This window comes from Chiloscyllium plagiosum, chromosome 27 (assembly GCF_004010195.1).
Source record: "Chiloscyllium plagiosum isolate BGI_BamShark_2017 chromosome 27, ASM401019v2, whole genome shotgun sequence".
Taxonomy (NCBI): Eukaryota; Metazoa; Chordata; class Chondrichthyes; order Orectolobiformes; family Hemiscylliidae; genus Chiloscyllium; species Chiloscyllium plagiosum.
The window spans coordinates 35,576,242-35,604,092 of NC_057736.1; the positions used below are offsets into that span (position 1 = coordinate 35,576,242).

A 27,851-nucleotide genomic window follows, 5' to 3' on the forward strand; every position below is an offset into this window, starting at 1 on the left:
AACCCCGCATTTCCCTGAAGTGTGAAGTTTCCCTGAAGTGTGTTACACTTTTTTAATGCTTTTTGACACAGGGCGTGGTTTGTGTATGGAATGAACTGCCAGAGGAAGTGCTGGATGCAGGTACAGTTACAACATTTAAAAGACATTTGGATAAATACATGAATAGGAAAGGTTTGGAGGGACGTGACCAGTTTAATTTGGGAACATGGTCAGCGTGGACTGGTTGGACTGAAGGGTCTGTTCCCACGCTGTGTGACTCTGACTGTGTGACCTGAGACAGAAATTCTAATTTATGTCAATTTATACTGGAATTACATCACTGATATAAACAATCCGTCTCTGTTAGTGAAATTTAAGAATTAATTGCCTGCATTTATATTGCAGATTTTAATTCTTCAGCATTCCTCAAAAGATGTTCTTTTGAGATGTTGTCAATTTCGGAATTATTGGGAAATTGGACAGTCAACTTATACTCAGGAAAGTCCAAAAAAAAATTAGGATCAATGACTGGATCATCTGTTTTGGGTGTCGTTGATTCAGAGATAAATGATATCCCAGAGATTCGAAGAACTCCCATGTTGTTTGAATAGCTTTGCAGGATCCTTTACATTACTTGGGGTTAAAACTAATGACAACTTGCTTCAGGGGGGAAGTGCTCCTGCTGAATGAAGGATGGCACAATTGACATTTTAAGTTCCTCTCATCTTATGTATGGGACCAGAGGAACTGTTTTGATCTGAAATATTAACTTATCCCTTTATTTTAACTGCCAATGGACTTGTTATGTTTTTCCAGCACTATTTGTTGTTATAGTAACTTCCATTATGGTTCCTGTCTGGGTGGAATACATCCTGAACAGCTCACATTCTGTTTTCTCCTCCCTTTCTATTTTTTACCCTTTTCTCTCTCTTTCTATCTATGTCTCTTTCTCTCTGTGTGCTTCGCCTCACCAACCCCTCCAGTTCTTTGGTGGTTGTAGTACCCTTGTTTAAAAGACCCACATGAATTGCACTGATGTCAATTGAAACCATCTGCTTGGCCTTACACATTGTTGACACAAAGCAGCTGTAGAAATTATAGTCCATACAGACAGCTTGTGTTACATTGTTTACGCATGCTCACAAATTAAAGGCAATATCATGTTTTTCTCAGATCATGATGGTGCATTACCAGGTTATTTGATTTGATCCACTCACGAGTTATTTTGCTTAAGCAGCTGGTTTTAATCATTAAAAGGAAGGTTGAGATCTTTCACTCTGCCACTTTGAATTCGTAGTCACTTAATCTCACCACTTCCACAGTTAGGTTTAACATGAAATTCCCATGTTAGTCTGTCTAGGTTTTGCGCGATTAATTGTGTGCAAAATTAATTTTACCCTTTTGCTTATTGATATTAATATATATTGGTCTAATTAAAGACCAAACTTTCAACAGTAATTAACAGTAACTCATATGATGTTTTGGCTATGAATCGCAGAAAGTGGGAATTGAAAGTTGCCAGTTTCAGTAATGGATTTTCTTCCTACCATGCATTATCCTTCCGATATTAGATAGATAATGGGATTTCAAAAGCTTGCTAGTTTATCTTCCACTAACTTAACAATTAATTCCTTGTTGACATTTCTTGTGTTTGTGAAGTAGTTATTGCAATTTAGTCAATGTCCAAGTTATCTGTGATCACTGTTGCTACATCATACAAGTTTGTGCCAGGTACCCTGCAAGCTGTCATGATGCCAATATACTCGATAACGCTCAGGTTTCTGTTTCATTTCAAGAGCTGGATGGCCTACAGAAATAGTTGCTTGGAGAAAAGTACTATCCAAGTGGCTGATGGCTCCATCGTGCAACCTTCCAACTAAGGATGAGTGTGTACACAATGCAGCTCATTCTTCCATTAGAGCCATTGGGAAGCAGACAAGAGGTTAGATTAGATTAGATTAGATTACATTACATTACAGTGTAGAAACAGGCCCTTCGGCCCAACAAGTCCACACCGACCCGCCGAAGCGAAACCCACCCATACCCCTACATTTACCCCTTACCTAACACTACGGGCAATTTAGCATGGCCAATTCACCTGACCCTGCACATCTTTTTTGGACTGTGGGAGGAAACCAGAGCACCCGGAGGAAACCCACGCAGACACGGGGAGAACGTGCAAACTCCACACAGTCGGTCGCCTGAGGCGAGAATTGAACCCCAGGTCTCAGGCGCTGTGAGGCAGCAGTGCTAGCCACTGTGCCACCGTGCCGCCCACTTCAGGTCTCCTGAAGATGAGGTTCTGCTACTGGCTTGCTTTGGGGAGCGTGCAGTACAGTCCAGATCATGTTACATAATCTGTACAGAGTGCTCTGCAGGTAAATGGGGGATGTAATGGATGCTGAAGAGCTGGGAGAGTGACAGCAATGTTCTGAGGAGGAGGGTGAGAGTAATGAGTGAGAGCAACATTACCTTCAGCATAATAGAGGGGTAATTGAAGCCAGACAGGAATTAATTGACACTCAGTTCCAAAAGCTCTATTTATTGACTTTAAAATTCTTGTTGCTCGAAAGGCAAGCAGGCCCTGTTTAGTCCTGAAACCAAATACAATCTTTTCATCTATTCTTTTTTGTTTTTCCTGTTGTTTAATAAATTTAGTGTTAACAGCAGTTTGAAGATTTCACCTGATGTTCCCACATTGAGCAATGACAACATGTTATGTTAAGATAGGTATTAGAGAAAGAGTAGCTCTCCTTCAGATTCAACTAACACGTCATGTGGCACTAAGGAAGGATAGCTCCTATATCTCACACTTGTAGCTGCAGCTAAAACAAGAGTCAATCAGACAGATGATGATTTAAATTAGCAGTATATTTGCAAAGGTGATATTCTATATACAATAAGATGACCTCGGTATCATCTATGTGTCCTCATAAGGTTTTCTTTCTACAGTCGAAGATCCACAGCTGGGAGCAGGGAGTCTGCCTTATGGTGGAGCCTGAAGGCCTTGAGCATTTTAAATGGACGACCTTGAGGTTACTTTTGGCAAGATGGCCCAGACATGCTGAGAGTGTCCTGGTCCTGGTCAGATGCAGGTTCACTCTCCATAGCTTCAACTCCCACAGGGGGAGTTGGGGGTTTCAACCAGGGTGGAAATGGAGGAGTTTCTGGGAGAAGGGGGTGCCTGTATGTGGCTCCTCCTGCATCAAAGGGTCTGATGCTATCGCCTTGTCTCCCTGAGAATATCTCATTTCGCTGGGGGGCAGCATGCTGGAAATCAAGATTTGCTATTCCTGGAGACATCACAAAAGTAGAAGGTTTTTTAAAAAAAGTATGCAAAATTCTGCCACTTACTATGAGCTGCCATTTCTGCCACCTTCAGTGGGATGCCACCACCAGACACATATGTCCCTTCCTTCTCTTGTCAGCCTTCCACAAAGACTGCTCCCTCTGAGACACCCTGGTCCACTGTTCCATCACTCCCGACCCTCCCGACCCTCTCCCCCCACTCCCACACCACCCACAGCACCTTCCCCTGCTTGTGTACACCCTCCCTCCTCAGTATCCTCGGGCCCAAACACACTGTCCAGGTGAGCCAGCACTTTACCTTCACTTCACACAATCTAGTCTAGTCTACTGCATTCACTGCTTAAAATGTGGTCTCCTCTACACTGGGAAAACGAAATGTGGACTGGGTGACCGCTTTGCAGAACACTCATGTTCTGATGACAAAAAAGGTCTGAGCTTCCACTTGTTTACAACTCAATACACCATCGTGTTCCCTGGTCAACATCTCTGTCTCAGGCTTGCTGCAGGACTCCAATGAAACTCAGCACAAACTGGAAGAATAGCACCTCATTTTCCATTTGGGAACTCTACAGTCTGCTGGACTCAATATCGAGTTTGACAATTTTAGGTCATGAGGCACATTCTCCTATCCCTTAACCTATTCCCCGCACACCCCCACGCCTTCTTATCATATGATCCGCTATTACACCTATTGTCTAATTTCCAATAGTAGCTATTCATTCTCCTAGGCTGATTATTATTCACACTTTTTGTGTCCAGCCATTCTTCTCTTCCTTTGGGCTCTGTCTCCATTTATCCTTACCTTCATTGTTTACTCCTTACCTCTTCCTCCCATCCTATCTCCTGTATTAAAAAACATTTTCCTAGCTACAATCAGTTCTGAGGAAGGATCACTGGACCTGAAACATTAACTGCGATTTCTCTCTACAGATGCTGAGCTTTTCTAACAAATTTCTGCTTCCGTTTCTGATTTCTAGCATCCGCAGTTCTTTTGATTTTTATTCTGAAATTTACCTGTTCTCTTTCGACCCAAGTTAACAAAATACATGGACCAGAATTCTGTACTTGACAAGAATTACTATTTAGATGGAAGTGAGGACTGCAGATGCTGGAAATCAGAGTCTAAATCAGAGTGGTGCTGGAAGAGCACAGCAGATCAGGCAGCATCCGAGAAGCAGGAAAATTGACGTTTTGGGCAAAAGCCCTTCATCAGGAACGTCGAATTTCCTGCTCTTCAGATGCTGCCTGACCTGCTGTGCTTTACCAGCACCACTCTAATCAAAAATTACTATTTGTTGCAAACAAATAGATTGTAGCTGCAAGTAAACAATGATGAATTATCAGCACATAGGCAGACCAACAAAAACATGGGTGCTGTGGATGGAGGAAAATCCTGGAAGGGTTTGAACAGGCTTCACTCAGATGATCCTTTTTCTTGCTGTTGTTGATCTCTCTGCTGCAGGTACTGTGATATACTTGCAGGATGCACAGAGTGACTGGTTCACAAGTTATAAAGTTGGTTTAAGAAAAAGCATACAGTAACTGATGAGGGAAAATATATTGACTTTCTTCAGGTTTTAATTATGATTTCCATAGAATAGAATCCCTACGGTGTAGAAACAGGCCCTTCAGCCCAACAAGTCCACACAGACCCTCTGAAGAGTAACCCACCCAAACCTATTCCCCTACATTATCACTCTACATTTACCCCTGTCTAATGCACCTACCATACACATGCCTGAACACTATGAGCAATTTCGTATGGCCAAACCACCTAACCTGCACATCTTTGGATAGGGAGATGAAACTGGAGCACCTGGAGGAAACCCATGCAGGTATAGGGAGAATGTGTAAACTCCACACTGACAGTTGCCCAAGGCTGGAATTGAACACATGTCCCTGGCACTGAGACTGCAGTGCTAACCACTGAGCCACCCAGCAGAGCCAAGGACACCAGCTCCCTTTATGGCAGTGCAGGAGCCAGTCAAGGTTTGATTGCATTAGTAGACTCATCCAAACTGCAGTCCAGTTTACCAGGTATCTCAGAGAAACCTCTCTGCTTCTCCTGAGTCTGTCTGTGCATTTGACGAAATGAATAATGTCCCCCCACCATGCGTGTCATCTCCTGGCTGGGGTCAAGCAGATGCCTGGTCTCTAGCAGTCCTCTAAGTACCAGCAACATGGGGGCATTTGTTCCTCTGCCAGCTGTGGAGATTTGATCCCCAGGTTTTGCTCCCAATTTTAGTCCAACTGAAGTATCCACCAAATGTGAGGTGGAAGTATCTGAACTGGTGTCCGTTAAATGAGATTGAGACTTTTATCTCAGAAATGGGGAAGAAGCTTATGTCTGGAGGGTCTGAACTCTTGTGGGCAGAGACAGTGTGGATGCTATTGGTGCCTTCAGGAGAATGAGTTGCACAATAAGGCAGTAGCTTGAATATCTTAAGAATATGTTCACAGAGGTGGTAATGGGAGAGCAGTGCAGTACATGATAATGAATAGTACTTGATTGCAAGGACATGGAAGACTTGTTCAGCCCTGCATGAGCAGTCTAGATCCTTTCCTGCTAATTCAAGGATTTTCTCACAATCAGGTGGTGAGGAGATGAATAGCTACCACTTCACGACCCGTACCTGGCCCTTTCCCCTCCTGGTGGATCATTTTCTCCTGTATTGAGATACGCTGCAGAACTGTTGGGATGAACAGCAGAAAATGCATGAGAAAATCATCAGGGCTCATGGAGGGAAATCTTTCATGGAAGTCTCTGAAATTGAAACTTAGCCAAAATATAAGAAGATTCAGCCCATAAAACTCAGTTCAATTATCCTTTTGGAAACCACTTTGCCGTAAATTGAAAAGGCCAACTCAGTTGGATTAAAATGCATAACTCAGCAATAAAACCATGTTAAAACAAAGGTATTTACAGAATTAATGTGAAACAGACTAATGTAGGAAGACATGTCTTTAAAAACACAGCGTTTTTATTTTGTTAATTGGTTCCTTTATACTATTTCTTCTTTAAACAATGGCAACGTTGTGCAAAAGAAGAATTAATTTCATAAAGACTTTTAAATAAATGAGGCATGACATATTACAGATGTGATTTGCTTAGGAAAATACAAAAGAAGTTAAATGGTTCCTTCAGTGGCTGTTTAAATGAAAGGACAGTTCAATGTGGAACTGATCTATTCAGATCAGGTGCAATCTTTTATGTCTGCTCAGGTTGTGGCTCTTAGCCAACAAGCAGTTGAGGGAACTACCAATGCGTGCAGGACTCTGGCTGACAGAGAGGGTGGCATGAAAAGGACTGGGGAAGTTAGGTACATGTCTGCTCCTACTTGTTTTCCAAGTGTATCTATCTAATTAATGGATGAATGACCTGAATTACCTATATTTCCTCAGTGGATGGCACTCCTTCCAAAGGGACATGAGGCTCTTGTTACCTTGTGGGACTGTACCAAGGATGGATTAGTGCTGGAGGGAAGAGAAAGAAAGATTTTTTTTTAAATTGTGTGGTGTTGTATATAAAAGTAACAGCCTGCAAGGGATTCCCTCATTGCCACACAGATGGGCCTGAACTCTTACCTGATCATTGGCTGTGCTCCAAGGCCCTGACAATTTTCTCCAGGGTGGGAACCAGACCAATTTTTTTTGCCTGCCTCAGTGTGTACTATCTACAAGTTGCATTGCAGAAAATCACCAAAGATCCTCAGACAGCATCTTCCAAACCAATGACCACTTCCATCTAGAAGGACAAGGGCAGCAGATACATCATCATCTTCAAGTTCTCCTCCAAGCCACCCACCATCCTGACTTGGAAACATATTGGCATTCCTTCACTGTCTCTGGGTCAAAATCCTTGAATTTCCTTCCTGATGGCATTGTGGGTCAACTCACAGCAGGTGGACTGCAGCGGTTCAAGAAAGCAGCTCACCACAATCTTCTCACTGGCAACTAGGAATGGGCAATAAATGTTGACCAGCCAGTGACACCCATATCCCACAAATGAATATAGTTTTTAAAAACTGAGGGGTGAGAAACCAACACTGGGCAATACCTTGCCCTCGCACAATGTGGACAGCTGACGCGAGATTGGCTAAAACTTTAAACTTGAACTTTGAGCTTGCTCCTTTGATAGCACAGAACAAGGCAAAGAGCCACACGTATCCAGCATAACTGGCTCAGAAAATCAGGCTCAAAAACATTGTACAGAATCTACTTCAGATCAACACCCGTGTTTATATTCCTTACTCATGATGCTGGTATCTATAGGTTGCATGGAATTGTTACCAATTAGGCTCACATCAGTCCATTTCTTTTTACAATTTCTTACCTATTGTTATAAATGCAGCACTCAATCAGTGTGTATGGGGAGAGTTTAATTGAAAGTGTTTCAATCTGCTCATTGGGGCATGGCCAAGTTCTGTAATCAACAGTGTATTAAAATTCAGCAGTTCCAGGATGTGACTGTTTTTAATCTGCATGATGCTTAAATTTACCAAAGGCTTAGAAAATGCGAACACATGTAGACATATACTTCTAAATACCTGTCCCACATTCCTGGGCAAGTTACAAAAAGTAATCATTTGTCACCTAATTGGTTTTTCCCCTCTCACCTCTTTCAGTATGATGGGCACTCCATCTTTCATATCTTTCCCTACTAGCGGCATGGTCATTCAGTAATTAGCACGTTTGCCTCTCAGCATGAGGGATCTTGGTCCAATTCCAGCCTTCAGCGACTCTCTGTGTGGAGTTTGCACATTCTCCCCGTGTCTGCATGGATTTTCTTTGGGTGGTCTTGTTTCCTCCCACAGTCCAAAGATTTGTAGGTTAGACAGATTGACCATGCAAAATTACCCATAGTGTCCAGGGGTATGTATGTTAACCATGGGAAGTGATGGGGTGGGTCTGAGTGGGATGCATTTTGAAGGGGTAGTGTGGACTTCATGGACTGAATGGCCTGCTTTCACACCATAGGGATTCTATGATACTGATGTTGCTGTTTCTCTGGACCTTTCCTCTCTCAGACTTGCTGAACTCTTAGAGGAGATCCTATTAATGCATCCTATTCCTTACATTCCCACCTCGCTAGAAGCAGCACTCATTACTACCCTGACCTATTCTTACCTAAAACATCAAAATTCCCAAATTTCCAAATTCATGTTATCCTTCAATCTCCTACAAACTGCAAGATTTGAAAATATAACTGGCATCATCAAAATTCATGAAACTATAGAGCTGTGAAGGTGGTAATTTAGTCCATGATGGTTGATCAGGTCAGTCACATTATCCTGGTCTTTTGTGACATTTTTTAAACTTTACAAATAAATATCCAATTCCTTATAAAAGTTACAGTTGAGTCAATTGTCATTCCTCTTCTGAGCAGTGCTTTCCAGATCATAATAACTCGCTGAATAAAAAAAATTTATCATTTTCTCTCTCTTTTTTGTTTATTACTCATGATAGATGTGGCAATGATAGATGTCTGGGTGTGACCTCTAGTCCTGCACTGGAAAAAATTGGATGTAATGCACTTTATCAAAATCCCTCATGGTTCTAAAGAACCTTATTAAACCTCCCCGCACTTTTTCTGCTTAATAAAGAAAAATTCCATCTTCCCTAATCTTTCTTTATGGCCAAAATACCTGCTCCATGGTATCGTTTGCTGAATTTTCTCTACTTACTTTGACAGCCTTTCTAAAAGCTGTGGAATCAGGAATTGACTGCAACAGCAGCAGTTAGCCCCATCTATAAGATGCACTGCAGAAATTCACAAACAATCCTTAGACAGAACATTCCAAACCCATGACTATCACAAACGCGAAGAACAAGGACAGCAAATATATGGCAATCTCACTTTCTGCAAGCTGTCTCTATGTCACTCCCCATCCTGACTTGGAAACATTTCACTGTGTCTTCAGTGTCATTGAGTCAAAATCCTGGAGCTCCCTCCTTAACAACATTTTGGGTTTACTTACACCAAATGGATGCATCAGTTCATACCAACTTCTCAAGAGCAACTAGGGATGCAAAATAAATGTTAACCCAGCCAGTAATTCTCTGTAACAACAAAAGAACCTTTAGCTGAGACTAGTAACTAATATATTTTATTGATGTTGTAACATAATGTCTTTATATTCCAAATACAATGTTATCTACATTGACATCCTTGGCCCTTCACTTAGTTTTGCAGTTGCAAAGAAATAATTAAAGTCTTGGGTGGTTTATTCTCTGAAGATATTTAGCCTAAACCCTTTGGAAATACAAATCCTCCATTTTATTGAGCATAGTATGCAGCTGCTTAAGCCATTGGCTTACAGATCGATGGGAAACATTTTTAATAACATGCTTTCCTATAAACACTTACCAGAAATCCCTTGGCATGATTTACAAAGAATAAACATACTAAAGCCAATGTTCAGGTCTGGTGTTTCACTGGATAAAATCTCCATAACCACACTCAGTATCCACGTTCAGTAGTGATCCTTGCTTAAACTGAACACTTCATTCATACTGCAAACTGGGCATCAGATTACACCCATAAAAGAGATTTAAGAAGGGCCGTAAGGCCGTGGAATGAATTATTGGAATTAGTGATTGAAAGAGAAACTATGTCAACATGTAAAAGTAAGTCAGATCGGCAGCTGAAAGAAAAGGGATTAAAGGGAAATTAGAACATTGTGTGTACTCAGGCAACCTGATTGGACCAAGCATTTTGTTTCTGTGCTATAATTTCTATGTAATTTCAATTTGTTAAAGCACGACCCTTTAGGGCTGAGATGAGGAGGAATTTCTTCAGCCGGGGCATGGTGAATTGTGGAACTCATTGTCACTGAAGGCTGTGGAGGCCAAGTCATTGCGTATGTTTAAAGCAGAGATAGAAAGCCTCTTAATTAGTAAGAGGATGAAAGGTTACAGAGAGAAGGGAAGGGAATGGGGTTGAGAAACATATAAGCTGTTATGGAATGGTGGAGCAGACTCGATGGGCCGATTGCTTAATTCTACTCATGTCTTATGGCCTTATGATTCAAAATGCAAGGAGCTCAGTATAGTACAAAAATACTTTGAAGACTGAGAAAGAAAAGAGAATTAAATGGAAATCAAAATTGCCTCACTGTGAGAGGCAAGATTTTCGATATTCGTGATACACATATGAGAAACTCTTCCATCTACGACCCCATTTGTAAATTTTCATTCATAGGATTTACAATTATAGATCATCTTTCATATCTTTAGAATATTCATTTCTAAGTGGAGTCACTGACTTTATAGGAATAGCCTACAGCCTGTTTGCACACAGCAATGTTCCACCTACAGCATGTAGTACCTTTTGATAGTATACTGAGAATAGAATATTAACCAAGACACAGCAAAGCTCCAGACATTTATTCATAAAGAGTCATGAAAGGTTTTTAATCCCATATTAACAGGCAGATTGTGTGAATAGGTAGAACATGAGCTCTGCACCGAAGAAAACACCTCTCCGCTGCTCCTCATGGTGGACTGCAGCAGCTCCTGGTGGCACTGCTGGGACTGGCCATCTGATTGGCCAGCAGCTCCCAAAGGGGTCAGAAGCCACAGCAAAGCCAATCAAGTGCAAGGTAGCCTCAAAAACAGTCTACAGTTTCACGGACTGGCAGAAATGGGCACGTCTCTGATCTCTCAGACAAGTAACAGGGTTACTTCCTCCACAGAAAAGTCTGATCAGGAAGTAAGATCATTTCAGGGAAGTGCATGGAGATTGGAAATATCCTTTTGACATTTGGGACCCTTTATGATGCTATAAAAACATGTTTAACTGATTTCTTCAAGAATAAATTAGCTCTTTTGTCCCGGATAGCAGAAACCACTTGCTTGACGACTCAGCTAGACAATGGTACAGAGTGAAAGGACATGGGACAGATTTAAAACAGATCAAACTGCATGTATTAAAACACCAATGTAATAACTCACCCATAAGTAAATTACACAGTGGTTGACAGTGTGCATTTTAAGATCTTTAAAGTAGTTGTAGTACTTTAGTACAGATTTTTTAAAAAATAAATAAATTGCCTTGCAGTCATACAAGAAAATTTTTCACCAAGCTTAAAGTTTCCTATTATCAGGAGAAAATTATCACCTATTACAAATTATGAGAGAGGTTGGGTCTGGTTATAGGATATATTCTTGCTGGATGCAGCTCACCCACTGTATTTAAATCAGTTAGTAATCTTTAACTTAACATGGCCTCTCAGTGTTCTTTCAAAAAGTCCGCTGTTGTATTTTCTCAGAAGTGAAGTTTTAATTTTGGTTCTAGCATAAATGGCCACCACAAATAGGAAACAAACTGTTCACTTTCACTATAAGCTTGATATAATTTACTTATAATCTCATTTTGAATACTCTAAAGAAAGAAGACAGGACTATCTCATCCTTGCTGTAAGCTCATTATAGACTACATTTTGCAAGTAAACCAATATTCCCAGTGTGATGTCATGGAAGCCCAAGCAAATGATTTCATAAAAGGAAGAGTTACACATGCGTAGCAACCATTATGATATCATGATACCCCAAGGTGCACCAGAATCAATGAATACTGTTGAATTATACAGTCATACAGTAACACAGCACAGAAACAGAACTCACTCATGCCGACCAAACATCCCAATCTGATTTGGTCCCATTTGTCTCTAAAACCTTCCTATTCATATACCCATCCAGATGCCTTTTAAATGTTACAATTGTACCAGCCTCTACCACCTCCTCTGGCAGCTTGTTCCATACACATACTACCTTCTGAGTGAATATGTTGCCCCTCAGGTCCCATTTAAATCTTTCCCCTCTCAACTTAAATCTATGCAATTTAGATTTGGACTGCTCTACCCTGGAAAGTAGGCCTTGGCCATTCACCCTATCCATCCCCTTCATGATTTCTTAAACCACTATATTTCACCCCTCAGCCTCTGACCCTCCAGGGAATATAGCCCCAGTTTATTCAGCCTCTCCCTATAGCTCAAACGCTCCAATCCCAACAACATCCTTGGAAGCCCTTTTCTGATGCCTTTTGTGAGAGGTAATTTCGGTTTAAACTTTAAGATGTGCCTGGACCACAGACTGATCTATAATAAAAGACAAAACTTTTGTTTCTTTTCTAACAACCATTTTATATACTCAAAAGTAGAATAGTTTAAATTGTGCAGAATGCTGACAATTTGTGAGCGATAGTAAAAACAAGCAGGCTCTTGATTGATGAAGCCACTAACACAGGCAGGGAAGGATGAGTCCTTGACTGATAAGACTGCTAGCACAGACAGAGAAGAATAAGTCTTTGACTGATAAGACTACAGGGTGAGAAAAACAACAACTTTAGAGACTCTGAAAACATTTGTTGCAAACTTTGTGATAAAAATAATGATGTTTTTAAGAATGTGAACCTCATGGCTTGTTGGAGCCAAGGAGAGGAGGGACTTGTGCTGTATATAATGGGAGACTTTGTAAGCCTCAGCGCGCCTTTTCTTTAAGGGTGCCCGACTCTGCAGACTTGACTTGTTAATAAAACTTTGTTTTCCTGAATTTGTCTAGAGCGATTATTGAGAAGCGATTTTCGTTTCTAACACCTTTCAAGTTTAACAACATTGATCCTGTAGGAAAAAGTGAGGATTGCAGATGCTGGAGATCAGCGTCAAAAAGTGTGGCGCTGGAAAAGCAGAACAGGTCAGGCAGCATCCAAGGAGCAGGAGAGTCCACGTTTCGAGCATAAGATCTTCATCAGGAATGTGGGGGTGGTCCCAAGGGGGCTGGGGGCTGGGGGTGGGGGCAAGTAGCTGAGAATGCAATAGATAGATGAAGGTGAGGGGTGATGGTGATAGGTTGGAGAAGAGGGTGGAGCGGATAGGTGCAAAGGAAAATAAACTTGAAGGACAGTTCAAGAGGCAGTGCCGAGTTGGAAGGTTGGATCTGGGATGCGGTTGGGGAAGGGAGATCTGGAAAGTGGTGAAGTTGACATTGATTCCATATGGTTGGAGGGTCCCAAGGTGAAAGATGACGTGTTCTTCCTCCAGTCGTCGGGTGGCTAGGATTTGATGGTAGAGAAGGCCCAGGACTTGCATGACTTTGGAGGAGTGGGAGAGGGAATTGAAATGGTCAGCCACAGGGGTGTGGGCTGTGTAGTGCACGTGACCCAGAGATGTTCTCTGAAATGTTCTGCGAGCTGGCGTCCAGTCTCCTCAGTGTAGAGGAGACCACATCAAGAGCAATGGACACAGTAGATGAGGTGTTAGGAGATGCAGGAAAATCTGTGCTGGATGTGGAAGGATCCTTTGGGGCTTAGGTGGAGGTGAGAGGGCAACTGTGGGCGCAGGTTTTACACCTCTTGTGGTGGCAGGGAAGGTGCTAGGAGTGGAGGTGGGTTGGTGGGGGGTGTAGATCTAATGAGGGCATTGTGAAAGGAATGGTCTCTGCAGAATGCTGGAAAGAGTGGGGAGGGAAATATATCTCTGCTGGTGGGGTCTGACTGTAGATGGTGGAAATGGCAGATGATGATGCATTGTATCCAGAGATTGGTAGGGTGGAAGGTGACAACCAGGGGGGTTCTATCCTTGTTGTGATTTGAGGGATGGGGTGGAAGAGCAGAAAGTGGAGGAGATGCGCTGGAGGGCATTGTTAACATGTGGGAGGGGAAATTGCCATCCTTGAAGTAGGAGGCCATCTGGGATGCTCTGGAGTGGAATTAATCCTCCTGGGAGCAGGTGCTGCGGAGGCGGAGGAATTGGGAGTAAGGGATAGTGTTTTTTCCAGGAGGGGGTGGGAGGAGGTGTACTCCAGGAAGCTGTGGGAGTCGATGGGTTTGAAGGAGATGTCATGTTGAGTCAGTCTCCAGAAATGGAGATGGAGAGGTCCAGGAAGGGGAGGGAGGTGGCCGAGATGGTCCAGGTGAACTTGAGATCAGGGTAGAAGGTGTTTCTGAAGTTGATGAGCAGTACAACCTCCTTGTGGAAACATGAGGCGGTGCCGATACAGTCATCGATGTGGCGGAGGAAAATGTGGGGAATTGTGCCAGTGTAACTGCAGAAGATGGACTGTTCCACGTATCTAATGAAGAGACTGGTATAGCTGGGATCCATGCGGGTGCCCGTGGCTATCCCTTTGGTCTGAAGGATGTGGGAGGATGCGAAAGAGAAATCGTTGAGGGTGAGGACCAGTTCAGCCAATCAAATGAGTGTGTCAGTGGAAGGGTACTAGTTGAGTCGGTGGGAGACGAAGAAACTGAGGGCTTGGAGGCCTTCGTCAAGTCAGATGGATGTGTACAGGGACTGGACATCCATGATGAAGATGAGGCATTTGGGGGTCTGGGAACTGAAAGTCATAGAGGAGATGGAGGGCATGGGTGTTGTCCCATCTATCCTATAGCAGGGATTCCAGAATTGAATGCAGTATTCCAAAAGTGGCCTAACCAATGTCCTGTGTAGCCACAACATGACATTCCAAATACTAAACTCAGTGGACTGATCAATGAAGGCAAGGTTGTCAAATACCTTTTCCACTACCCTGTTTGCCTGCGACTCCACTTCCAATAAATTATATACCTGCACTCCAAGGTCTTTTTGTTCAGCAATGCTGCACAGAGGCTTGCCGTTAACTGTATAAGTCCTGCCCTGGTTTGCCTTACCAAAATTTAACACCTAACATTTAACTAAAGTAAATTCCATCTGCAATTCCTCAGTCCATTGGCCCATCTGATCAAGGTTCAATTGTACTCTGAGATAAGCTTCTTCACTGTCCACAACACCTAACAATTTTGGTGTCATCTGCAAACTTACTAACCATACCTCCTATATTCACATCCAAATCATTTCTATAAATTATGAAGAGCAGTGGACCCAGCACTGATCCTTGTGGCACACTGCTGCTCAGAGACCTCCAGTCTGAAAAACAACTGTCTACCACCACCCTCTGTATAGTTACAGTTCTACTGAAGGACACACAACAAGGAATTTGCACACAGCAAGATCTTGCAAGCAACAATGTGACAACAACCAGAAAATCTAGTCTAATTACGATAATTGAGAAAGTACAATGGCCTTAGTATACTTGGGATAATTGTCCTGTGCTTCCTTAAATAATGTACTGGAATACTTTATGTTCATTTGAAAATGCAGACAGGGCTAATGTTTGATGTCTCATCCAAAAAATGGCACAACCAACAGTCCAGCTCTGCGTTGATACTGCAATAAGATCCATGGTCCAGTGTCTGGATTGGGAACTGAATCCACAAAGATCTGTTTCAGATGCAAGGATGCTACCAAACAAGCCAGACATCTTTTCTCTGGGGTGGGGGATTTCAAGAATAGGGGGCATATTTTAAGGTAAGAGGAGAAAGATTTTTAAAAATCATGAGGGTCAATTCTTTTTACACAGGAAGTGTTTGGTGTGCAGAATGAACTTCCACAGGAAGTGGTGGATGCGGGTAAGTTACAATGTTAAAAGACATTGAGATATGAGTGCATGAATAAAAAATGTTTGGAGTAATATGGGCCAAGCACGGGCAGGTGAGACTAGTTTAGTTTGGGATTATGGTTGGCATAGTTGGTTGGACTGAAGGGTCTGTTTCTGTGCTTATAACTATATGACTCTCTAAACTGTGCAGAGACTGCTGGAGAGAAAAGCAGGCCTTAGTGGAGAGTCTTAATGATAGCTTCAACAGAACTGTAGCAGTGCTAAAAAGCCATCATATCCTACTGCCTGTTGTTATAACGACACAAAATTTCTTTGGCACTTTATGCTACCTTGCAGCTTAAATTGTTACAAGGCATGAGCAAATAAACCGTCTCACAGAAAAACAATCACTTCAGTATAATCGCTTGACCTCATCCATTGTCTAAAAGAACCAGATTAAAGATTCACAAGAGAAAACAGCACATCATGAAAATTGCATGTCATGGGCAGATTAATGATTATCTTATGAAAGTGACTTGGACATATTCCCTACAGCTATTATCACCAAACATTTCACATGAAACACAGTATCACAATTTTCCAAGTAACCATTGCAGGCACAGAAGCCTGCTGAAAAGCAAAATGCATATAGCCAACATATGTCTTGTGAATCTACACACACCACAATTTTCTGATTTTAATTAATACCATTCAGCCTGCATTGGTGGGTCAGTTGGGAGAAGTCTCCTTTTGAAAGTAAATATGGGACGAGTTCTGAGGGAAGAAGAGATATCAAAGTTTTGATCATGAAAGTTAAAAATCGCACAACATCAGGTTATAGTCCAACACCGGCACCTCCACATCTTGATCAAGAAAGGCATTAAGTGGAAATTTGTTCCCAGTGAGGAAGTTACCAAGGTCAGGACAAGAGGTGGATGGCATGGCTGTATAGGCAGGCAGCAAAGACAAAAGAGGATTTTATAAAGACACATCCAATATGCAGCCTGCAGCCAGCCAATTGTAGGGAACAGGTGAGGCATGGTGGAGGGATAGGCTCGGCACCCGAGAACCAGGAACCATATTTGAATGGAAGGCAACATGTGTAAGACAACATAGGCAGAGGTGACTGAATGGAAGATCAGACAAGGTGGTGGTACCGCAATGAAATTTCTAGAGGATTTGAGACCTCGTGTAACTAGTAGTGCTCATGTCTAAATCCTGTCATTTACTTACTCTGTACATCAAAATACAACTTGACCATACCATCCCATCAGTCTATTCTTGAACATCAGCAAAATTGATGCAGGGATTGGTTGATAGTGCTCTCAATGTCCCTTGCAACAGAATAACCTGCTCAGTGACACTCAGTTTGGAGTCTGCCAGGACCACTAAGCTCCTGATTTCATTATAATCTTCTCCAAACACAGACAAAATAACTGAACACCAGCAGTGAGGCCAATGTTACTGCCTTTGACACCAAGACAACATTCAACAGAGTGTGGCATCAATGAGCCCTAGCAAAAGTGGAGTCAATGAGAATCAGAGGGAAAAAAATGCCTCCATTGGTTGGAGTCATACCTGGTCCAAAGAAAGATGGTTTTAGTTGTTGGTTGTCCATTATCTCAGCAGAAGAATATTTCTGCAGGAGACCCCTTGACCCAGTCATCTTCAACTGCTTTATGTTTATAAGTTCAAAAGATATATGAGCAGAATTAGGCCATTCAGCCCATCGAGTTTGCTCCGCCATTCGATCAAGGCTGATGTGCTCCTCACCCTCATTTCTTGCCTTCTTCCCATAACCCTTCAATCCATTACCAATTAAAAATCTATCTAACTTCTCCTTAAAATTATTCGCCATCCCAGCATCCACCGCACTTTGGGATAGAGAATTCCACAGATTCATAACTCTTTGGGAGAAGCAGTTTCTCCTCAAGTCTGTTTTAAGTTTGCTTTCTTTTATCCTAAGACTATGATCTTCATCCTAGAATGCCCCACAAGAGGAAGCATCCACTCCATGTCTATTTTATCCATAAATTTTATCATCTTGAATACCTCAATTTGATCTCCCCTCATTCTTCTAAATTTCAGAGAGTATAGGCCTAAACTGTTCAATCTTTCTTCATACAACAAACCCCTCATCTCTGGGATCAATCTAGTGAACCTCCTCTGAGCTGCCTCCAACGCCATTACATCTTTCCTCAAATAAGGGGACCAAAACTTTGCACAATACTCAGAGTGCCGTCTCACCAATGCCTTGAATAGTTGCTACAATATCCTTACCTTCATATTCTATCTCTTTAGCTATTAATATAACACTCGCGTTTTTATTATCTGCTGTACTTGCATGCTAGTTTTCTGGCCTGTTCTCTCTGTACCAGAGCACCCTAAAATTTCTCCTCGTTTAGATAATAGGTTGTGTTTTCATTTTTCCAACCAAAATGCATGACCTCACACTAATTCACATTAAACTCTATATGCCACATTTTGGCCCACTCTCCTAACCTACCTGTATCCATTTGTAAAGTTCTTATTTCATCATTGCAATTGACCGTGTTTTTGTGTTATCAATGATATTCTCTCCATCGTAAGGTCAGAAGTGGGAGGTTTTGCTGATGATTACACAATATTCAGAGCCATTTGCGACTCCTCACGTACTCCTTGTGGTTTGTGTCCATATGCAACAACAAACCTGGAGCAACAAAGTTATGCTGAACCTTTGTAAAACGCTCTGGCGGTCTATCAATCCCTTAAAAGTCAAACACCTCTCCGAGTACTGCAGAGCAAATTTTGCAGCAACATTTGTGAGAGTTTTGCTGATTTGTCTACAATTGTACTACAATTCATATGTATTACAATCAGTAATTGCATGTTTCATTATGCAGCTTAAGTCTAAATTAGATACAGATTGCACTAGCCTGAAAGAAGGTACAGAGGAATTTTTATTTTATTCCTCCGTGGTATATTGGCATCACTGATAAAATCAATGTTTGTTGCCCATTGAACGTGAAGTTATTTCACAGGATAGTTAAGAGTCAACCATATTGCTCTGTGCCTGGAGTCACATGTAAGCTTGACCAGGTAAGGATAGCAGATTTCCTGGCCCAAAGGTGTTTTTAAAATAACAATTAACCATACTTGTTATGGTTATTGTTAGTAGTTTTACATTCCAGATATTTTAATAAATGAATTTAAAATTCCACCAAATCTCATGCTGGGACTTGAGCTTATGCCCCATGATATTAGGTTAAACCAATAAATTACTCATCCAGTAACATTACCATTACCATTACATTACATCTCACTCATTTTCTAGAATGACACCAGGGTAAGAGTGTACACTAATGTGGAGACATTAGAATATATAGCATTTTTCTGCTTACAGTTGAGGTTTTGAAGGGAAGACCAAAGAGGAGACCTAATAATATTTTCAGGAGTTTTGATTGAGCTAGTCAGAAGAAACTATTTATAGATTTGAAATAATTTGCAGAGGACTATTTGTAAAGAAATGGCTTCAATCTGTGGGTTGTTAGGATTTGAAATACGTTACCTACAAGGGAGAGGAAATAGTTTCCATATATAACTATGACAAGGGTCATTGCACAAACACTTAAAGAGGTTTTTTTACATGGATCTGGGGTCAAGTTGAACAGTGGAATTAATTGGACAGCTCTTTCAAAGACCAAATAAAGGGACAACAGGGCCAATGACCTCCTGGTGTGCTGTAAGATGCTAAAATTCTATAGTATGGCTTTTCCCCACAATGACGTAGATCTGTCTTTTCTCAACTTGAATATTAAAATATACAAGTTTTCAACTTGAATATTACAACATTTGTAAGAAAATTCAACTTGTCCCCATACAGCACTTACCATTAGATACAAATACAATAGACACAACTATAAAATACTTTCCACGTCAGTAATACAGCCTAAGGGCAACGCTTAAAGTCAAAACAACAGAAAGTGCAACAAGTTCTTGATACGCAATGTTTCACATACAACGCACATTTTAATATCTTTTATTTACAAGGTCCACTTTTTATAAGGCACATAGACTGAGGGGTTCTACAATTACCAGCCCCTTGATGGTTGAATGGCCTTACATGACGATTTATCCTCATTGTGGATCTATGGCAACTGGCCCATACTTTAGAACATCCCACAGCAGGTAAGTCTGGACCTTGGAATGTAGCAATCTATAACACACACAAGGATAACTGATCAAAGGGAATATCAAAACTATCATTGAGTACAAAATTGGCGAAGGTGGGAACTGAAGATTATCCATACATTCAGAATTGAAACAAAAAAAGCTTCAAAAGCAGTGGTCAGACAAAAAAACTGGAAAAAAATTTGAATCTCAAAATATGACTGTCCCAGGTCTGAATGTCAGCATAACAATGGTCACTGATGATAAGGACATGACCTTCAGAGCCAGCCAAGCAGATTTGATTAAATCAGAGGAAAATGACCCATGACCAAACTGAAAGACGGGAAGATTGAATTGTGTCAAATCTGTATGAGGGAGCCACTGGATAATTCATTGTCCATACAAAAACATCCTGGGACCAATGGAGAAAGAATCGGCTGAGCAGTTTCATCTTACAATGTCTGAGAAAGAAAAGGGCACAGAACGTGAACCTCTGCAGTTTACAAGATGGAGCTAACTGGCATGGAGAGACAATGCAGACAGATGGCAAAATGGATGACAATGCCACAATCTGTGCCACTAAGTTTTCAGAGGACACACAAGAGAGCGACCGGCAGGAACTGGTTAGGATATTTGGTTCCATTTCTAGGATCTTTCTGGCTAAGGATAAGAACACTGGTCAATCCAAGAAGTTTGCCTTTATTAGTCCCCATTGTCACGAGGATGCGGTCAGAGCCATTGATGGGGTTTTGGGCTTTGGTTATAATCACTTAATCCTGATTGTGGAATGTGCTAAGCCATTCAACAGCTGAGAGGTCACTGACAAAGCGAATTAGATTTTAAACAGATGTTGCTCTGTTAATTGTTAACAGCGCTAAATATAATTTCTGTACCAAGAAAGAAAAAAGGGCAAAGCCTTGCACCAGCAAATTCCAGGCAGATCATTGAGCATCTTTCACCAAGTTGATGGCTCTCTCCCTGCTGATGATCATGAAACAGGTATGTCCTCCTAGGAGCAGCCCAAAGAACAGATTCTACACCACACAGCTGCTCAAAATGAACCTTAAAGAGAACTATTCCAGCCCTTTCCACTTCTTCTTTGCACATGCATATTCAAAAACAGCCTCTTCACCACTATAGTCATCTTGAGGGCAACATGGAATCATCTCTGATTTTATTCACTTTCCCATTGATTGTGTTTAAATGTTGAAGAATGTGGGCAGATCAGATGCTAACAATTTCTCTAGACATTGCCTTTAGCCTCAATATCATGCAGGTATAGTTGCAACATTTAAAAGATATTTGGATAAGCTAATGAATAGGAAAGGTTTAGAGAAATGTGGGTCAAGCACAGGCGAGCAGGACTACTTTAGTTTAGGGAAACTTGTTCGGTATTGATGAGTTGAACTAAAGCATCTGTTTCCATCTGTGTAAATCTATGGTTATGACTCTATGGCTATGAATGATTACAATCTTACATCTGCTTCCATCACACTCAATTCTTCTCTTTTGTCTTATTGCAGAAAAATCTGAACCACAACCGAGCCAAGAAGTCCAACAAAGGCATAGACTTCAGGCAAGTTTTTAGAGATGGCCGGGGAGATCAGGCCCACTCATGGGTTAATGGGAAGACAGCAATAAGATCATGACAGACTGAGCTCCGTAGTGCTATGCTCACTTCCAAATATCACTAACATTAACTTGTTCTTGCTCTGCATAGGTTGTGTTGATTTTTGCCATCTAATTTCTCTTGTGTAGGCACTGGCATCACCTAGGGGTCTTCCACAAGTTATACTCCACAGCTTGAACCCCTCAGCTCCACCTTTACCTATGAAGAGGAAACCTCTGAACCTTCACAGGATGCATTGGCAAGGAGGCCGCCGGGGTCTCTATCACTCCAAGCCAGGGACTTGGCATTTTCTCAGCTCCAGGCAGAAGACATGGCCCCAGTTCGTGGCCGCAGTGATAGGTGTCCAAAGCCACTCAATAGGTTGCATCGAGGGTGGAGGAGTCTTTTGACATTCCTACCCCTGTGGTAGATCCTCCCCTGCCATTGTTAAAATAGACATTTCAGCACCTCTGTCTTTACGACCTCGCTTGAAAAAAATCAAAGGACAAATTAACCTTTTTAAAGCAATATGTGAATCTATGGCTATGGCTCTATGACTATGAACCTAGTTAACCCTTGGAAAGGGTGGGAGCCTCCTTGAAGATTCAGCTCCAGCAGGAATCTCAGTGGCTGCCAAAGGTGTTTAGAGCTGCACATTGCTCATGTCAAGGGTGGTCAGCATCAATAGCAAGGTGAGAGTAGTATGAGGAATCTCAACCTTACTTCAGATGCCCCACCTCCTCCGGGAGACAAGCTGGTGGTAGAACACACTCCCAGGAAGAGGAGGAACAGCATATAGACATATAAACTAACAAACTTAAAAGACCCAGTACAACCCATGGACAAAACCAACGTCGTCTACAAAATTCCATGCAAGGACTGCCACAGACACTACTTAGGACAAACAGGAAGAAAGTTAGCCACCAGGATACACGAACACCAGCTAGCCACAAAAAGACATGACCCTCTCTCCCTCGTAGCCCTACACACGGATGAAAAAAAACCACCAATTTGACTGGGACAACACATCTATCCTGGGACAGGCTAAGCAAAGACATGCCAGAGAATTCCTAGAGGCCTGGCACTCCATCCACAATGCCATAAACAAACACATAGATCTAGATACCATCTATCAACCCCTTAGAAAACGAACAGGAAATGACATCACCACAAACCCCAGGAACCCCATCCAGAACAAACATATAAATAGAAAGCAGGAGACAACAGTTTCGCTTCACTTGGAGGTCGCCACTGATGATGTTATCTAGCCAGGTAATGAAACGTCTGGATATCAAACCTACAGCTTAGCGAGCAAACCTACACCCTAAACCTTCACAAACCTTCACAAACCTTGCAGCATATAGACATCCTCAGAGCTTCTTTTCAGGACACTCCAAGGGGCCCAGCCCCTCATCACCTCCATGTGTGTGATCCCAAAACCTGTGATAATTCAAGCCAATGAGCATGAGCCTGAATCTGGGAAGGAGTAGGGATGTCTAGAGAGAAAGACACCAAGGCATAACAATTCAAGTCTTCCAAGTCAACAAGGACAATAACAGAGCAGACCCCATTCCGTCCTGTCACAGAAGTTGGGCTTGCACCGAGACAGAGTGGAAGGGAAAGGAAGTAGAAAATGTACTGAGCACACATTGATGGCACCCATTGTAAATAAGCCTACACTTTTGTCAATGTGTCTCACTTGCACTGTTAAATTGTTTGCTATTGTATTATTTTTGCTACAGGACCTGGTTCAGTTAGACTCTTGTTAGCGATGAGCAGTGTCTTAATTCATATCAAGGAGGTAAGACATTGCAGGCGGCCAACTGTTACGTTCATGGCTGCTTGAGGTTATAATTTGTTATCTGCACTCTTTGACAATTACTGATGTCCAAATGCAATGGGAATTGAAGTCAGCTGGGTAGCATCATTGATTTACTGAATGTGTGATTATTTGCAGGGCCTCAAAGTGGATGCTACAAATGTTGCCCGCACAGAAGAAAATGTAAATTACTCTTCCCACTTTGCATGTGGTCACAGATATTTTTTGAATTTACTGCACAGCTGACTACCAATCTAGCATAGAGTAGGCAGGAGGCTGGAAGAACACAGCAAGCTGGGCAGCATCAGAAGGTGGAGAAGTGCAAAGTCTCTCCAAAGGATACTAATCCAGCATGGCGAGGTTCCAACTCTGTCTCCACGTAAGTAATTTGCAACATCTTTCTGTGAACTACAAATGTCTCCCTGTGACCCCAGTAACCCCACAGATTCTACACTATTAATATGCCAGCCTTCGCCCCAGAGTCCATGATTTTGAAGTTTCTTATGATCTTACTGGCTGTAAGTCCTTCCACATGTAAAAGCCAGAGTAACTATAACCTATTCGAATTTCCCTTTTGAGACCTCCCATTCACTCCAATTAACTATTAGATCCCTTCTTAATATCTACAATTGCCCCCTATCACTGTCCCATTCTCACAGCAATCCAATGTTATGAATCCTATCACCAAACTTGATCTGCTTTTATCTCCAGGATGCCATGGACTGCCCCATGATAAGCTTCCTACCAATTATCAACTAAAACCCCTTGACTGACCATGGCTCAACCCCTAGACTGATCACAGCACCTGAAGGGATCTTCACATGATCCTCAAACTGTTTCCACTTGACCTTGAGGACTGAATATGGCTCATTTCCCTGACAACAAGGGCATGGATCCCTGGACTCAAGTAATATCAAATGCCTGACTAACTGAGGCCAAAACTTGGGCTCAAGCTGAAGAAGGGCCTGTGCCCGAAACGTCGAATCTCCTGTTCCCTGGATGCTGCCTGACCTGCTGTGCTGTTCCAGCAATAAAGTTTCAACTTTGATCTCCAGCATCTGCAGACCTTACTTTCTCCTCAAGCTAGATTAGCCCTTTGCTTGACTGTGGCTGCTTCCCTGGTTGACTGGGAGGGCTACCCTCACACCACTGGACATTCATCCCTTTGACTTTCACGCATCAGCATTTTCTTCACCCACATGCAGTGTTTGCCAAATGCTGCAGCTCGGATATTCTCTGCATGGAGTTTGCACATCCCCTCCATGTTTGCATGGGTTTCCTCCAAGTGCTCCAGTTTCCTCCCACAGTCCAAAGATGTGCAGGTTAGGTGGATTGGCCGTGCTACACTGCCCATAACGTTGAAGGATGTGTGGGCTAGGTGGGTTAACCATGAAAAATGCAGTATTACAGGGGTAGGGTAGAGGGGCTGGGTCTGAGGGAATGCTGTTCAGAGGGTCAGTGTGGATTCAATGGGACAAACAACTTGCTTCCACACTGTAGGGGGTTCTATGATTCTATGTTAATGCAGCACCATGCCTTGCAGGGACATATCCACTTGCACTATAACTGATACATTTACTCTTCATTGCTCCCACTGCCACAAGCTGCCTGGCTTTCCTTCTGCACTATAATGCAGGTTAAACTATAGAGACTACCTGCCTCTTAGACAGTGCTAAAGATCTTGTGCACTTAAAAACAAGCTAATACTCAGAAGGCCTTCAGTCCCGATGAAGGGGTTTTGCCCAAAACGTCAATTTTCCTGCTCCTCGGATGCTGCCTGACCGACTGTGCTTTTCCAGCACCACTCTAATCTAGACTCTGATTTCCATCATCTGCAGTCCTCACTTTTGCTTAATACTCAGAAGGCACCTGGCTCCATATAATTGTTTTTAAAAAATCCTTTACAGTTACATAAGAAGACTTATGAAAACTGACCAGCCAGGAGCACACAAATCCTGTTGTCACTGTGCTCCAAAGTACATGTTTGAAGACTTGAAGTAAAAGCTGAGATGGGCATTGATTATGGGTGAGGTTGATGCTTCATTGTTGCTGGGGTTTATGGATGAAGGGTCCAGCAACAGCATGTCCAGTGAGCAAGGAGGCACATTATACAGATGAACCAGTTCCATGTGACTAGAAGTTGAACAGCTGGCACTGACATTCCACAAACTGCGATGTGGACAATTCAGACATAGAGTCAAAAGGTCCTAGAGCCATACAGCATGGAAATAGACCCTTTAGTCCAACCAATCCATGCCAACCAAAATCCCAAACTAAATAGTCCCATCTTCCTGCTCCTGGTCCATATCCCTCCAAACCTTTCCTATTTATCTACTTATCCAAATGTTATTTAAATATTATAATTGTATCCACATTCACCACTTCTGTAGGAAGTTCATTCTATATGTGAACCACCCGCTAGGTAAAAAAATTGCCCCTCATGTCTTTTTTAAATCTCTCACCTCTCACCTCAAAATGTGCCCCCAGTCTTGAAATCCCCTATCCTAGGGAAAAGACAACTACCATTAACTCTGTCTATATCGCTCATTATTTTACAAACTTCTATAAAGTTGCCTATCCAGCCTTTCTCTGTAACTCAAACTTTCCATACCTGGCAACATCCTGGTAAATCTCTTCTGAACCCTCTCCAGCTTTGGAAGTGCCAAATTAATAGGTTAAGCTGGATTAATAATGAGAAGCAATCACAATATATTTCTTAACATCCAATGTTAAGTTTCTGAACTCACCATCTAAGGTAAGAGGAGTTAATCGGGCAGGTTTTTCTTGATGTTAAGAACTGCTTTTTGGACTCTTGTCCAATTATGATTCTTAAAAATTCATTAATGGGATGAGGGCATTACTAGCGAGGCCAGCTTTTGTTGTCCAGAGGCCAGTAAGAGTCAACCACATTGCCATGGATCTGGAGTCACATGGAGGCTAGATCAGGTCAAGATGGCAGTTTCCTTCCTTAAAGAACATTAGTGAACCAGATGGACTTTTCTGACAATCGACAATGGATTCACAGTCATCATTAAACTCTTAAATCCAGATTTTTTATTGGATTCAAGTTCCTACCATCTGTTTGTAGCAGGATTCAAAACTAGGTCCCCAGAAAATCACCCATGTCTCTGGATTAACAGTACAGCGATGAAATGACTTGGATCTTACGTCCTCATTTACTGTCTTGCTAGCCAACATCTGTGACCCCTCAGAAAGATAAAGGAAGTTCTGCCCTATATCTCTTGTATTTTCCCCATGATTGCCAGTCTCATAAAAACCACTTAAAAGGTAAACATGCAACCATTGATTTTGGCAGGCATGTCCTTCTTCTCAGTAGAAGCCATGCAGGAATATTGACTGTGATCTGGCAGTCATCACAGTGTGGATGTTGAAATCGTACAAAGGTCTGACCTGCTCTCCAGAAACTCAACACAGCTGTGCATTCGTTCTAATGCTGAAGTTGTCACCTCATAACCATCTTGCAACAGAGGAAAGTGATTTTGATGAACAGTAATTCCCATTGTAACCATAACAAGTAAAATATTCGGGAAGGAGATTTATGAAGTGAGAGAATATTGCCTGCGGATTGCCCTGTATTTGATTCCTACTGGCCATTTGCACATAATGAACAAATATTTCTTCTGATGTGAAAGTGGGGAAATGGAAATCTAAAGTCAAGGTCCTGATGAAAGCTTCAAACTTAAGGCTGACCTTTCCAAGCCCCCTGGAAATGGTGTTTTCGAGGTGGTGACAGGGAGTCAGGAGAATAGAGGTAGCTGCATGAGAATAGTTCCTTGACACATGCCAGCACTGTGGGCCTTTTCCTAAGACAGACAGGGAATAAAGTTCCAATGAGGTGAGCAGTCGCATCGAAGGGCCCAGTTCACAATCATTTTCCATTGGATAAGGATCTGCAGACTAGCCACCATGACCTGCAGAGACTGATATTTCTCCAGATCAAACAGTCCACACATTCTCCTGGAGCTGGCTATTGTAGTGGACACAGGCCAACCTGGAAAGGGATACAATGATGGTCTAACAGCTGTGACTTCAGTCACTTTTCAGAATGTTTATAGTAGCTAGCATATCCATTCAGCTTTCAGCACTTCTCCACTCCCACACCCTACACCTTGTTGTCCCAATTACACTGGCAGTGCCAAATTCTCTCAATTAGGTTGCTCAGTGTCCTGGGCATTCCACAGTTATCCTTCCCACTTTGTGACCCTCTTTCTGCCCCTGCTAATTGAATGCATCTGGAAATATTGCACAGGAGGGTGGAATTCAATTCAGATCCTGTGAAAGCTCCTGATATTGATGTTCCAATCTGGGGCAGTAAGAGAGTGTAAGATTGCAAATAAGGGGTGGAAAGAGAGGGAGACTGCAGAGAGCTGGGGAGAACAGAGGCTACAAAGAGGAGAAAGGGAAGAACGCTACAAAAAGAAAGGAGAACCATTTCAAATATGTCAAGAAAAGGAACCTCAAGCTTACTAAGAGTTGGGAAAATTGGAAATCAGTTGAATTGCTGAATTATTTAACAATGAATCTTTGGCTTAATGCTACATATATTCAGGA

The 27,851-nt window shown here is 42.1% G+C and overlaps 1 pseudogene; it reads left to right on the forward strand.

Moving 5' to 3' along the window:
* LOC122563390 overlaps positions 1–20,663 on the forward strand; it is a 108,519-nt pseudogene extending 87,856 nt beyond the window's left edge.
* The last annotated feature ends 7,188 nt before the right edge of the window (positions 20,664–27,851 follow it).